We start from the raw sequence: 15,013 nt of genomic DNA, 5'->3' as shown, positions 1-15,013 counted from the left end.
CCTTCCCATTTGCTATGGGACTGCTATCTCTATTAATAATCTAAGAATGGTGCTAACCCCTTACTTGATGTATTATGAGCTGTACAATGTTTCTGGGAGTCTGTGGGTTCCTGTATCATGTTAGCTCTGGCCAGTGGATTACCTCTAAAGGAAGACAACAGGATCATACCATCACATCTGCTGCCCACCTACCGATGATACATTGTGGCTTTCATGTACTACTCCATTTGTGACCCACAGGTCAAGGAAGGGGAGTCTGTTGCTCTACTCCACTTCGATGAGATCCCACCTGATGAACTATCACCAGCTCTTGAGCCCTCAGCACAAAGAGAACATTAACCTGTTGCAGTCAGTCTGGAGCAGACCACAGATTTGATCCAAGGGCCTCTGCTGAAAGGACATGCTTTGAGAGTTGGGATTGTTAAGTATGGAGAAGAGAAGGCTCTATGAAGACCTTCTTGTGTTTTTTTCAGTACTTAAAGAGGGTCTATGAGAAAGATGAGTACAATCTCTTTTTATCAGGACCTGCTGCAAGGGGTGACAGTTTTAAACTAAAAGAGGGGTGATTCAGATTAGATACAAGGAAGAAGTCTGTTCATGATGAAGGTGGTGAGACACTGGCCCAGGCTGCCCAGAGAGGTAGTAGATGCCCCATTTCTGGAACTAGATCAAGCTGGATGGGACTCCAAGCAACCCTCTCAACTTAAAGATGTTCTTGATCACTGCAGAGGTTTTGGACTAGATGACCTCTAAAGGTCTCTTCCAATCTAAACTATTATATGATTCTATCAAAGGCTTTTGGCCTATTTTACTTGCTGACTCTTCCAAGTTTCCTTGCAGACACAAAGATTCCCAGTAGCAATCCAGGACTGCTTTGCTTAGACTTTACAGACCCCTTGGAAAGAAGCTCACACCATTGCCCTATGTAGTTAGGCTCTGCTCTCAGCTCTGAAGTTTCCCACTTACTTGGCAGCTCTTCTTGTCACAAGCTCCAACACTTTCATGCCAACCTTTTCCAGGCGTCATCTGCATGTCAGCAGTACTCCACAGCATGTAGTCAACATCAACACAGTCCAGAACACATCACTCCCCACTAAGTGCCTACACAGAGCAGACCTGCAATATAATGACTTCCTCCCGCCCATAATAGCAACACTAAAAGACATGTACAAATTCCATCCCGATGCACTCCTCCGTTACAGATGATGCAGAGGCATTCCATCAAGGGAGTCCTTCCCACGTTCAGTGACGTGCTTCATTCCATCACATTCAAATCCCGACCCAGAAGGCAGGGTATGAACAAAAGCTTACATTCACATTGAAAATGGAGATGTGTGGATGGGACAACATAATGGAGGGTGCTGGAGGTTTTAATTTTGATGCCTTTATATAAGCAGGACCAAATTTCCACATAAAGTAGCCAAACCTGAATTAATCGTCTACCTGACTGGAGTTAAAAGCACTCAACCTGTTGAGAAGTGTTCCTCAAGGAAGACAACACACAAACAAAACAATTTCTTTTCTGTTCCATGGCATTTTCGCTTTCAAATAAATAAAATTCACTTCCAAATGAATTCATAGATGACCAATACACTGGCAGAGATCTGAGATGACTACACAGCCTCACAGTCCTTTCATGTCATCCAAACAGCAAAACAGCTCATCCTACCGAGTCAGATGTCAGAATTTGCACTTCAGTGCAGCAGCTCTCCCACCAAAACAACAGGAATGAAAACAAACCTCAGGCTACCTGCACTGCCACTACCCCTAAGAAGAAAGTCAGATAAGAAGATACCTTTAAGCATCTGGAATGATAAAAGAAAGCATTTTATGTAACGAGACAGATGAAAGGGTAAGCAGCTGGAAACTGTACTTTACAAAGAAAATTAAAATCGATACTTGTGCAGTGGGAAATGTTATTAGTATTTTGTACTAGAAGAAACTTGAGAGGGTTTCGTGGGTTAATGCCATGTTCTGCTGCTATTCTCAGGCAGACATTTGCATTGGAAAAGTGACACATTCTCTTAATGCACCAAAATTCATGGGCAAGAGAAGGGCAGGGAATTGGCAGAGAAAACAAACACCCCGAATTCCAGGCAAGATCCCAGCTATTTAAGAAACAAAGTAAGAGCAGAAATTCTGTGACACATTAAAACAGACACTTTAACAAAAACCTCCAGTAGCAACTACAGATTACCTATCAGTTTGGAATTTTGGGTTTCCCTCTCTCTCCCTTGACAAACATAGAAAAACGTTTCTCCTTACTGGAGACCTTCCAGAGTTCCACTTTGTGCCCATTGTCTCTTGTCCAGTTACTGGACACCACTGCAAAGTTCCATCCTCTTGCCCTCCCTTCCCCCCCCCCCCCCCCCCCCCCCTTTAGATATTGATGATCATTGAGAAGCTTCCCTCTCAGACTTCTTCAGGCTAAATGGCCCCACGACCCTTGGCTTCTCCTTATCAAAGAGATGCTCCAGTCCCCTCACAGACTCCTCTGGACACTCTCCAGTAGTTTATTGTCCCACCTGAACTGGTGAGCCCAGAACTAGACACAATACCTGAGATGTGGCCTGACTAGGGGAGAGTAGAAAGCAAAGAGAACCTCTCTCGACATGCTGGCCACACTCTTCTTAATGCACATCAGGTGATCCTGGTCTTCCTGGCCATAAGGACACATTGCTGGCTCACGGGGAACTCATCCACCAGCAGCGTTCCCAGGTCCTTCTTGGCAGAGCTGCTTACCAGCACATCAACTCCTAATCTGGAGGAGGAAGCTATGCCCTTCCAGGTGTGAGACTCTACACTTGCTCTTGTTGAACTTCACAAAGTTCTCCCACACCCCATTCTCCAGCCTGTTCAGGTCTCACTGAATGACAGCACAGCCTGACTGGGTATCAGCCACTCCTCCCAACTTTGTGTCATTAGTAAACTCATTGAAGGTCCATTTTGTCCCTTTATCCAAGTCACTGATGAAGATGTTGAACAAGACGACCCAATACTGACTCCAGAACACCATTAACTACAGGCCTCCAACTAGACTCAGCGCCACTGACCACAAACCCCTGAGCACTGTCCTTTGGCCAGTTCCAAATGCACATCACTGTCCATGCATCTAATTAACACTTCCTAAGCTTGCCTGTAAGGACATTATGGGAGACAGTGTCAAAAGCCTTGCTGAAGTGGAGGTTGTCAACACCCACTGCTTTCCCCTTATTGGATATTGGAGCATGATTTAAAATTTGTTGCCTTGTAGGGAACTGTCCTCAAGGCAGAGGCTACAAAATGTCCTTTCAAACCCATCTGTGATAGATTAGTCAGACCTCTAAACTGCTCTTGCTGATAACAGACACCAATTAACTAATAGTAATGATTTCACAAAAATGCTATTTCCATTTGCACTTCAAAACCAGCCCTGCAACTGCCACATAATGACATCAACTTACCTGGCTGGCCAGTGCTCAAGGCTCCCCACACCCACACTCTCCAGGAATTGATTAGCTGTAGGCCATGGAGCTGAGCTGTACACATTTTTCTGTCCCTATCATTCCTAAACCCAAACCCTCAAACTGGCTTTGTATCTCTTCTCAGGAAGCATTCAACAACATCTCTTGCATGTGACAAACACATGCTGAAGCTGCAGGAACTCAACTCAGCAGCAACAATCCCCAGTAAACAGTACTCTGAAGGATTATCCAAAAAGAAAACTGCAGGCTCTTTGCTTTTGAGGATATGCCTAAACTGCAACCACAGGACTGCAAGCATACTCATGCTAGGGTTAGCCCAGCAAGCACAGCATGTGTCAGCACAGGTTATACCAAGCAACTGAAGTCCCAGCTCTGTCACTCTACCAATCCTGGTGCTAAACCATGTCCCCTAGCAAACATCCATGCATCTTTTGAACTCCCCCCCAGGCATGGTGATTCAATCACCTCCCTGGGGAGTCTATTTCTTCTGATATCCAACCTAAACATCCCCTGGTGCAACTTGACATCATCCTATCACTTGTTACTAGGGAGATGAGACCAACACCCGCCTCACTACAACCTCCTTTCAGGGGTGTCCCCTCAGCCTCCTTTTCTCCAGGTTAAACAATCCCAGCTTCCACAGCTGCTCCTCACAAGATTTGTGATCTAGACCCTTCACCAGCTTTGTTGCCCTTCTTGGAACCTGTTTCAGCCCCTCAATGTCCTTCTTGACCTAGGTGAGTGGCCTAAAACTGAACAGTGATGAATACAAGACAATCACTCCCCTGGTCCTACTGCTCACACTATTCCTGACACAAGCCAGAATGCTGTTGGTCTTCTTGGCTCATTTTCGGACAGTTGCTGACCAGCAGCCCCAGTTCTCTCTCCACCAGGCAACTTTCCAGCCACTCTTCTCCAAGACTGCAGCGTGGCAGGGGGTTGCTGTGACACAGGTACAGGACCCAGCACTTCACCCTCTTGAACCTCATTCCATCAGTTCAGTTTGCAAAGGTCCCTCTGTAGATCCTTCCTACCCTTCAGCAGACCAATACCATCTTCCAGCTTAGTGTCATCTACAGGTTTACTAAGGGAGCCCTCAATCATATCATTGATATCAATGATCTCATTCATATCATTGACAATGTCACATATCTAAATATGCCTATGAGTATCACTTGCCTTTTTCATGAGGAAGCAAACAAAACCCCACGTGTTTTACTTGTAGGGTGGTTAAATGTAGCACAGCAATCCCAGTCTAAGACTATTTTGTTACAGTAACAGCAAAAGCTCAACACTGTTAAAATCCAAGAGTTAGGTACTACTTTAAAATACTCACAGTCTGTTCCTGCCCCAAAAATAAGTGTTTAGCACAGATCAGAAGCAAAGAAGTGAGACAGCAAGCACTAGGATAGCCTGTCTGCTCTGAGGAGAAGGGATTCAATGATTACGAGGTTCCTTCCAGTTCAGGCATTTTGTGAGACTTCCAAAGCAGAAAAAAAAGCCTCTCGACTAAGAGCAAATTCACATGCAACTACTGTGATCTTGCCTTTAAAACAGCTAACATACATAGTCAGCTACATTTCCCACCTCAATGAAATCACTGTTGTGGACACCAGGAAAAATGCCCTGGGAAACCAGGTGAGGCAACTGGAATAGGTGACAGGCATCAAAAAACCAGGAGAAAAATTGGGCAGCAGAGACTGGAAGGAAAAAAGAACAAATAACAAATACACACAGCTAGAAGGAAAAACTCCAAAATATCAAGACGATGGCATCATGGCATTTCAAGACAGAATAGTCATGGAAAGCAGAATCACGATGGGCTCAGACTCTACATACACAAGCAAGCCCTAAAACTGCATCAACAATTCACCTTCTTGGCTGAACAGAGGCCCATGCTACAAATATTCAACAGAAGGCAATAACGATGATCTTCCCTCATCCCATCTTAAATGGCACACAAACAGCCCTTTGATTTTTGCCATCTATCACCGAGAAACATTCTCAGGGAAGGCAATTCAACAATCCTATTTTTCTTGGTTTGTGTATTTGCTGCTTTTGCTCTGTTTTGACATCTGCCAAAATCCATCCTCATGTGCAAACACAAGAGCTAGCAGTCCCCACTTGAAAAGCTAGAGATTTAGAAAAACATTTTGGGCTTCTCTTCCACAACAAGACAGCAAGAAGTTCAAGAACTGTCTGTACCACAGCTGAACTGCCAGAAGAATTTGGCTGTACTGTGCTCAAATACAGACCTCAGCACCAGAATCTCTTAACACTGAGCTGAACTGATACAAATTTCTGTTTCTGGAATGAAAAACTGAGAAGAAAAGGCACCACAAAGCTGTGAGTGTAGATACATAATGCTACATATAATGATGGCGCTCTCAGATGATACATGAAGCAAAGGGATTTGTCAGAGAACACTTCTCTCTCCTTATCATCCTATAATCAGACTGGTTAATTTCTGATGCTACTTCTGCACAGAAACTAGCTTAAGATTACTCATTACTTGATGAAACCTGACAACATACAGAACACATCCTGCACTCCAAGAACCTTGCCATTTCACATCTAACATAAACACTGATCAGAATACATCTGTAACATCTGCTTTAGACTTCTGACATCTCACATACATAGACTTCTTCCTGAAAATGTAAATACCTCTAAGATAATCCCCTGAATGTGACAACCTTTTCAGGAAACAAACTGACTTAGGAGGAGAGACTGAGGGAGCTGGGATTGTTTAGCCTGGAGAAGAGAAGGCTCAGGGGTGACCTTATTGCTGTATACAACTACCTGAGGGGTGGTTGTGGCCAGGAGGAGGTTGCTCTCTTCTCTCAGGTGGCCAGCACCAGAATGAGAGGACACAGCCTCAAGCTACGCCAGGGGAAATTTAGGCTGGAGGTGAGGAGAAAGTTCTTCCCTGAGAGAGTCATTGGACACTGGAATGGGCTGCCCGGGGAGGTGGTGGAGTCGCCGTCCCTGGAGCTGTTCAAGGCAGGATTGGACGTGGCACTTGGTGCCATGGTCTAGCCTTGAGCTCTGTGGTAAAGGGTTGGACTTGATGATCTGTGAGGTCTCTTCCAACCTTGGTGATACTGTGACTTAGAATCAGCCAGGGTTGGAAGGGACCACAAGGCTCATCTAGTTCCAACCCCCGCCCCTCCACCATGAGCAGGGACACCCTACCCTAGATCAGACTTAATCTTCTTTATATACAAATGTCAGACTTACTGCACAGAAACCCAGAGATTTTAATGCCAAGCTATTCTATCTGAATCGGGGTAACAGCACCCCCATAATCAACTAGAGATCAGAAAACGGTTAATGAGATTCCCAGTGTTCGAATGTTAACACAGGCAGCCACAGAAACGCAAACCTAAAATGCTTCTCAGTTTCTCTGTGATTCCTTAACACCATTTTTAGCTATTTTAGCCCCATTCCTCCGGGTTCCAAATCCTTTGGGCATGCACCAGCATAACGGGATGTGAGGCAGTCCACACCAATGTATTAGGTCCATGTTGGTAAAAGTTTTGAGCGAGGTACTTCCTTTCATGTTTTTGAGCAAAAAGAGACCTCATGTGGGGAAAAAAACAGCTGGATAAAAAAAAAAAGACGAACCTCAACTTCAGCAAACAATTCGCAGAAGCACAATACGAAGGTACCAGAAACGGCGAGAAGCCCAGAGACAACCGCCCTGTGTCATCTCTGGCCTCACCATTCCACAGGGCAAAACCCCAGCAAGAGCAGCAGGGAGCAGGCACTTATCGGGAGGAACTCTGTCAAGTTTCCAAGGCACAGGACTATCCCGAGAGATGGCAACAACAGGGTCACCGCTCTTGGTGACTATGAAAGCCGGACCAGGTGCTAGGCCTCAAGCCCCCACATGAAAACATGCAGCCGAGTGGGAGGTACAGGTCTGCCCCAGCAACGTCGCCCCCACCCCAAGGGCAGGAAATGCTGCGGGCAGCCGGAGGAGATGGGATTAGGGGGTCTCGGGCCCATCTCCTCGCACAACTGGTTAAAAGAGGAGAGAAGGTGGGCAGGGGTAGATAGGAGGGAGAGCAGGAAGTAGGCTGAAAGGCTGGAGCCCATCAGTAGCGGCTGGGAGCCAGGTGCCATCGCAACGCTCCCGCCATGCGGGGACTCCAGCCTTGGGGGCGCCCGCCCCCCCGCAAGCTGTGAGGGCCCCTGCTCCCTCTGTTCTCAACCCTGAGGGTCCTCCAACCGTGTCCCCAGCCCTGAAGAACGCTACGCGCTGCCCCCCACCCCCGGACTGCCTCTCAGGGACGCCCCAGCCAGGCCTTTGCCCTCCCCGCCTCAAGGGGCTTCCTCCGGACTGTACCACTCCCGCCACTCACCCAGCCCCGCGGGCTCCCCCGGGGGTGGTGGCAGGGGGGTGTGCAACCGCGGTGAGTCGCTTTCCCCACCTCCTTACGTGGTACGGTCCACCCTACCTCTTGGCGCCCTCACTTCACCCTCCTGGCGGAGCCGCGGTCCCGGCGCCCGTTACGCCACCCTCCGCGAGTGGCTGGGGGGGGAGCCATAGCCACTGTCTTGTCTTCCCCCTCCGTCCGCCTTCCCCTGCTCCCCCCCCCCCCGGTCCGAACACAGTTGGTTTGCTCCGAGAAGCCGGCCGGTCTTCTCCCCTAAACCGCTGGCTCTCTCACGTCTTCGGCCATTTCCGACCGAACCGGCGGAAGCTGCCGAAGTGGCGGCGGAACTTAACGACTTGAACTGAGGGGTGGGCGGAGACACTCGAACCGATGGCGGAGCCAGCCGAAGGGCTGAGGGGGCGGGGAGCAGAAACGCGAAGGAGGAGACGGCGGTCTCTGGAATCTGCCGAGGCTAGCTGAAGCCCCCCCAGCTTTGCGCTGTCTCCAGCGTGGAGAGAAAGGGCCCAGAGTTGGCAAAGGCTCTACCACCCGCTCTTCTCTGGTTCCGAGCAGGGGATTTGCGCAGCAGCTGTCCCTTTAAATGGTGGAGAAGACGAAGCCACAGCTCCTCCTCTCTCAAAAGCCTGCCCAGCCACCTGTGCGCATGCGCATTGCGCCGCGGCGCTTTTCCCGCCTAAAGGCCGGCCCGCGCTCTGCTGCCCTGCGCTCCCGCATCGCCTCCCGAGGAACCGCTACGGGCAGCTCCCGCCCTCTCAGAGCCCAGTACTGCCGCACAGGGGCAGTCACGTCAAGCTGTTCACCGCTCAGCCATCTCCTGGTCCAGCATGCCCCAAAACCCCTGCAAACCCATGGAGCCTGAACCCATGGAGCTCTGCCGCATCCCACCCACCACAGTATCACCAAGGTTGGAAGAGACCTCACAGATCATCAAGTCCAACCCTTTACCACAGAGCTCAAGGCCAGACCATGGCACCAAGTGCCACGTCCAGTCCTGCCTTGAACAGCCCCAGGGACGGCGACTCCACCACCTCCCCAGGCAGCCCATTCCAGTGTCCAATGACTCTCTCAGGGAAGAACTTTCTCCTCACCTCCAGCCTAAATTTCCCCTGGCGCAGCCTGAGGCTGTGTCCTCCTGTTCTGGTGCTGGCCACCTGAGAGAAGAAAGCAACCTCCTCCTGGCCACAACCACCCCTCAGGTAGTTGTAGACAACCATGTTGGTTAAACTGCTGCAGTGACTGCAAACGTTGCCAAATGCCCCAGGCAACTGTGTTGTGGGAAGCTGGCCTAAAGAGATGAAGATCCTGACTGCAGAGCCTGCTTACAGGTATTAAAAAACGGTTTTAGTCCTTGCTGTACAAAAAAAAGATGCAGACAGTCTGGAGAGCATCCAGAGAAGGGCCACAAGAATGATCAGAGGGCTGGAATCCACAGAGCATCAGGAGGAAAGGCTGAGAGATCTGAGAAGTTACTCCCGGGGAGATTCCAATTGGAATTCATCACTGGAATAATTTCCCAGGAGAAGTAGTGCCTTCCCCTACGCTGGTCAGTTTTAAGGCTCAGCTTGGCAGGCTGCTGGGCCATCTCATTTAAACTACACTGTCACCTAGAAAGGTGGGGCCAGACGATCAGAGAATGTCAGGGGCTGGAAGGGACCTCGAAAGATCATCTAGTCCAAACCCCCTGCACAGCAGGATCACCTATGCCAGATCACACAGGAACACATCCAGGTGGGTTTTGAATATCTCCATAGAAGGAGACTCCACGATTCCCCTGGGCAGCCTGTTCCACTGTTCTGTCACCCTCACAGGGGAAAAAATCCTCCTTGTGTTTACATGAAACTTCCTATGCCTCAGCTTCCACCCGCTGCCCCTTGTCCTGTCATCGGGCATCACCCAGCAGAACCTGGCTCCAGCCTCCTGGCACTCACCTTTACATATCTATAAACATTGGTGAGGTCACCTCCCAGTCTCCTCCAAGCTAAAGATTCCCAGCTCCCTCAGGCTCTCCTTGTAAGAGAGATGTTCCACTCCATCATCTTTGTGGCTCTGTGCTGGACTCTCTCAAGCAGTTTTATGTCCCTCTTGAACTGGGGGGCCCAGAACTGAACACAGTACTCCAGATAGGGCCTCACCAGAGCAGAGTAGAGGGGCAGGAGAACCTCTCTCAACCTACTACCCACAGACCTTCTAATCCACCCCAGAATGGCATTGTCCATCCTGGCCACAAGAGCACATTGCTGGCTTACGGTCAACCTCCCATCAACTAGGACCCCCAGATCCTTTTCTCCTTTGCTGCCTTCCAACAAATTGGTCCCCAACCTATACTGATACCTGGGGTTGTTCTTTCCCAGGTGCAAGACTCTACACATGCCCTTGATGAATTTCATTAAATATCTTCCTGCTCAGCCCTCCAGCCTGTCCAAGTCTTGCTGAACGGCATCACAGCCTTCTGGTGTGTCAGCCACTCCACCCAGTTTGGTGTCATCAGCAAACTTGCTGTCAGTGAACTCTATGTGCTCATCCAGGTCATTGGTGAATATATTGAACAGAACTGGTCCCAGTACTGACCCCTGTGGGACCCTACAAGGGCCCCTTCCAACCTGGCATTCTGTGATTCTGTGAATTTGTTACCAACCTCCAACCTGGTTGATTCTATGATTCTAAATTGCATCAAGATACAACCTGGAAGGTTTGCATTAGTAGTACAAAGGATTACTTATTCTGGATGAAGTACTTCTAAATGCTAGAGAGGTGTTGCCATTACTGATTAAATGTCAAGTCAAAACAGCTCTGCAAAACTGAGGTTGGTAAGCACCAAACATACTATGCAACAGATGGTGATTAAAGCAAAAGAAAAAAATAAACCACAATGAGGAAATAAAGGGAAGGGAGGGAAAAAAGAGGTAATGATGCTAGCATCTTTGCACAACAAAGCCAAATCATAGAATCATAAGCATAGAATCACAAAAGAGATTGGGTTGGAAGGGACCTTAAGGATCACAGAATCATAGAATCAAACAGGTTGGAAGAGAGCTCCAAGCTCAGCCAGTCCAACCTAGCACCCAATCCTAGCCAGTCAACCAGACCATGGCACTAAGTGCCTCAGCCAGGCTTTTCTTCAACACCTCCAGGGATGGCAACTCCACCACCTCCCTGGGCAGCCCATTCCAACAGCAAATCACTCTTTCGGGCAAGAACTTCCTCCTAACATCCAGCCTATACTTCCCCCAGCACAACTTGAGACTGTGTCCCCTTGTTCTATTGATGATTGCCTGGCAGAAGAGACCAACCCCACCTGGCTACAGCCTCCCTTCAGGTAGTTGTAGACACCAATGCGATCACCCCTGAGCTTCCTCTTCTGCAGGCTGCACACCCCTGGCCCCCTCAGCCTCTCCTCACAGGGCTGTGCTCCAGGCCCCTCACCACCTTTGTTGCCCTTCTCTGAACACCTTCCAGCATCTCAACATCTCTCTTGAATTGAGGAGCCCAAAACTGGACACAGTACTCAGGGTGTGGCCTGAGCAGCGCTGAGTACAGGGGCAGAATAACCTCCCTTGTCCTGCTGGCCACACTGTTCATGATGCAGGCCAGGATGCCATTGGCTGTCTTGGCCACCTGGGCACACTGCTGCCTCATCTTCAGCCTACTATCTACCAGTACTCCCAGGTCCCTTTCTTCCTGCCTGCAGTCTTCAGGGGTATCTTCTACCCCTGAAGCAGGTCACTTAGAGCCCCCATACATCCTGACTTTGGATACTTCCAAGGATGGGGTATCCCCAGCCTCCCTAGGCAACCTGTTTCAGTGTCTCACCACCTTTAGAGTGAAGAACTTCCTCCTTGTATCTAACTAAATATATGCTTTTTCAGTTTCAAGCCATCACCTCTTGTCCTCTCACTACATGCCCTTGTAAAAAGTCTCTCTCCAACTTTCTTACTGACTCCCTGTAGCTAATGGAAAGCTGCTGTAGGGTCTCCCTGGAGCCTTACCTTCAGGCGGAACAACTGCAACTCTTTCAGCCTGTGCTTACACAAGAGGTGCTCCAGGCTTCTGATCATCTTTGTGGTCCTCCTCTGGACTCTTTCCAGCAGGTCCATGTCCTTACATTGGGGGCCCCAGAGCTGAATGCAGTACTCCAGGTAGAGTCTCAAAAGAGCGGTAGGGGAATTCAAACAGGTTCAGTATTCTCCTTCATTGCTTTATGCACTTTAACTGTAATTTTGTCTTTTAGGAGCCCTATTCATATCTATGGGAATCATGTCCTACCCCAAAGCACACAAAGTGACAGCTTTTTGGGGGATTAGACAATTTTCACAGGAAGAAATAGGTTTTGATCTCCGTAGGAGTGGAAAGGGTGGCAACTGGAGGGTGTCTCTGGCCACAAAGCTCCAGGAATCTCGGCTTTAATAAAACATGAGCACTTCAAAACTACAAGAAATCACTTTTCCACCACTGCACTTTTTAACAGTCATTTACACATCTGTAAAGAATGCAAAGAGAAACTAACTTTTGTACTGAGATGAAAAAGCGGTGGGGGATAAGGTGGGGGGCACAGGTCTACCCTTTGATAAGCAATACAAAAACCAATCTCACAAGCAGGGAACGTGCTGTACTGAAGGACAGAGATAGGTACTGTAGGTTCAAAGGCTCTAAGAAAGAATACTTTATATTTTTTTCAGGAGAAAAAAAAAAGAACAGACTATGACTGCATTGCACAGTAAAAAGACAAAATTAACATCTGAATCACTGAACACACCCACATTGTCCCAGCATACACATCTGTTCCCACTCTGACACAGCTTGAGATTTTGCTCTTCTACTCTGCTCTACCTGGAGCTCTGCAGAAGGAAATGGGGAAATAATAAATTCCCTTCAGGACCTACTCAGAATGTAGGTGCAATGCAGACACCAAAAAGCAGCTGTAGTTCATGCCTTGTCCCTTCAGTTCAATCTGCTCTCCAACCAAGTAGCCAGATTGTTTGTGACCACCACCCAGCTATCCAAGTGGTGTATTCCTAGGCAATAGTAGGAGGTTTGGGATTCAGGAGGTGCCTGGGGCTATCAGGGAGGTTGTGAAATATCTGGAGGTTTACAGTAAGGACAAGAAGGAGGGAGGTTGGGAGGGGTGAGAAATAAGGTGAGGGTTGGGCCTGTAATGGCACACACATCAAAAGACTGAAGAAACAGCACCATTGAGATGCCATAGGGAAAAGACACATCTAAGAAAAATCGGGTTTATGAGTCTCACTGCTCACAGAACAACTCACTGACATCTCTGTATGATTTAGTGTAGGGACCCCCCCCTTCTAGTGAGGCTGCATCTTAAATACTGGGTTCAGTTTTGGGGACCTTGCTACAAGAAGGACATTGAGGTACTGGAGCATGTCCAAAGAAGGGCAGCAAAGCTGACAAAGGGTCTAGAGCACAAGTCTTGTAAGGAGCAGCTGAGGGAACTGAGGTTGTTTAGTCTGGAGAAAAGAAGGCTCAGAGAAGACCTCAGTCTACAACTCCCTGAATGGAGGCTAGAACCATAGAATCAACCAGGTTGGAAGAGACCTCCAAGATCATCCAGTCCAACCTATCACCCTGCCCTATCCAGTCAACCAGACCATGGCACTAAGTGCCTCATCCAGGCTTTTCTTGAAGACCTCCAGGGACGGTGCCTCCACCACCTCTCCAGGCAGCTCATTCCAATGGGAAATCACTCTCTTTGTGAAGAACAAGGTGGAGGTCAGTTTCTTCTCCCAAGTAGCAAGTAACAGGATGATAACAGCCTGAAGTTTCTCCAGGGAAGGTTTACATTGGACATGAAGAACAATTTACTCCCCCAAAGAGTTGTCAAGTCTTTGCATAAGTTCCCAGAGGCAGTGGTGGAGTCCTCTTTCCTGGAAGGATTTACAAGCCATGTAGATGTGGTCCTGAGGGACACAGGTGGTGACTTGGCAGTGCTGTGGTTAATGGTTGGACTCAGTGACCTTAAAGCTCTTTTCTAACCAAAAATAAATCTATGGTTTTGTGCTGGGAACCTCCCTGTTTTAAAAAGCTCTAATACTGGCAGCTGCAACTGCATGTGGTAAATGCCAGCACAGCTTTGTGTCCTGCTTTTCCCTGCTGGAACTGCCCCCCCCTTTATCTTTTCTCCTTACATGCACCAATTCCCTCATCCTCATTCATAAGCATTTGTTGCATCCAACATATTGGTGTCTCCACTCTACTACAGATTACAAGTCATTTCAAGCAGGTATTAAGGAGTTTGAGAGCTAGCTAATGCACATTTCCAGGGCACACTTACATGGCCTGAAATAAACCTCAGAAACATCCATCCTCAAGTCAACAACGATGTAGCAGGAGGACCCTGAATTTTCATCTTTTCCTTGCTGTAATCCTTTGGGTAAATCTTTTTTAAAACACCTCATTGTCCTCCATTCCACAGCAGACAGTACCAAGGCTGAATCACTCATGGATTTAACAAGTTTCATGGAATGTTTTTAGGCTGCACTCTTAACCTCAGATGCTGCTATCGGATTTTGTAGGATTCAGTCACATTTTAGCCCCAGGGTACTGTAGGTGCTAAAGAGATAATATACATTTCTCAGCCATTATGGGAGGACTACTCAGCAAAGCTCAGTTTTTAATCTTGCTGAGACTCTGACTGCTTTTGGCCATCAGGTATCCCGCAGCATGCTTCACAAGAGAGGAAATGTTAATCTGGAACACTGGCCAAATTCCAGCTTGGGTAATTGCATTCTGACAATTTACATTCTCCCTGCAGTTTTTAATGGATATGGATTTTTTTCTTCTTTTACTCTTTACTTCATGTCATAAAAGCAGTGCTCTGGTACCTGCTCCTGCTGTTACAGCAGCTGCCAGGCTTTGCAATGTAAGTAGCTGCATTTCAGTGGTAGGGGAATGCATTTCGTTACATTTAAATAAAGCACTTTGAAGACCTCATGGGCACAAGAAGTGTTGTAACAATACACCCCACTGCTGGCCACAAAGCACAGCAAGGACTAGGACAGGAACTGAAGTACTCAGTGGCAGTAGCTATGTTGGGAAAGGAAAAGTTTGCACCAGAATGGACACACCGATAATGAAAACTTTCCTCTCAAATGCTAATTTCAATTTGGACCCAGTGGGGATCCAAAGAGC

At 48.1% G+C, this 15,013-nt stretch overlaps 1 protein-coding gene across 3 annotated transcripts in view; it reads right to left on the bottom strand.

The window, feature by feature from the left end:
- Positions 1–15,013, bottom strand: part of EXTL3 (exostosin like glycosyltransferase 3) — a 205,718-nt gene that overhangs the window by 166,056 nt on the left and 24,649 nt on the right. For 2 of the 3 annotated variants that reach the window (XM_064146648.1, XM_064146650.1), the window contains exon 1: positions 7,928–8,192. The exons of the other annotated variant lie outside the window; for it this stretch is intronic. The gene's annotated coding sequence lies outside the window, so the exon portion shown is untranslated. Of the gene's footprint in view, positions 1–7,927; positions 8,193–15,013 lie in introns of those variants that run through there. 3 annotated transcript variants of the gene reach the window in all.

This window comes from Pogoniulus pusillus, chromosome 7, assembly GCF_015220805.1.
Source record: "Pogoniulus pusillus isolate bPogPus1 chromosome 7, bPogPus1.pri, whole genome shotgun sequence".
NCBI classification, from domain to species: Eukaryota; Metazoa; Chordata; class Aves; order Piciformes; family Lybiidae; genus Pogoniulus; species Pogoniulus pusillus.
This window is presented reverse-complemented; position numbering and strand designations above follow the sequence as displayed.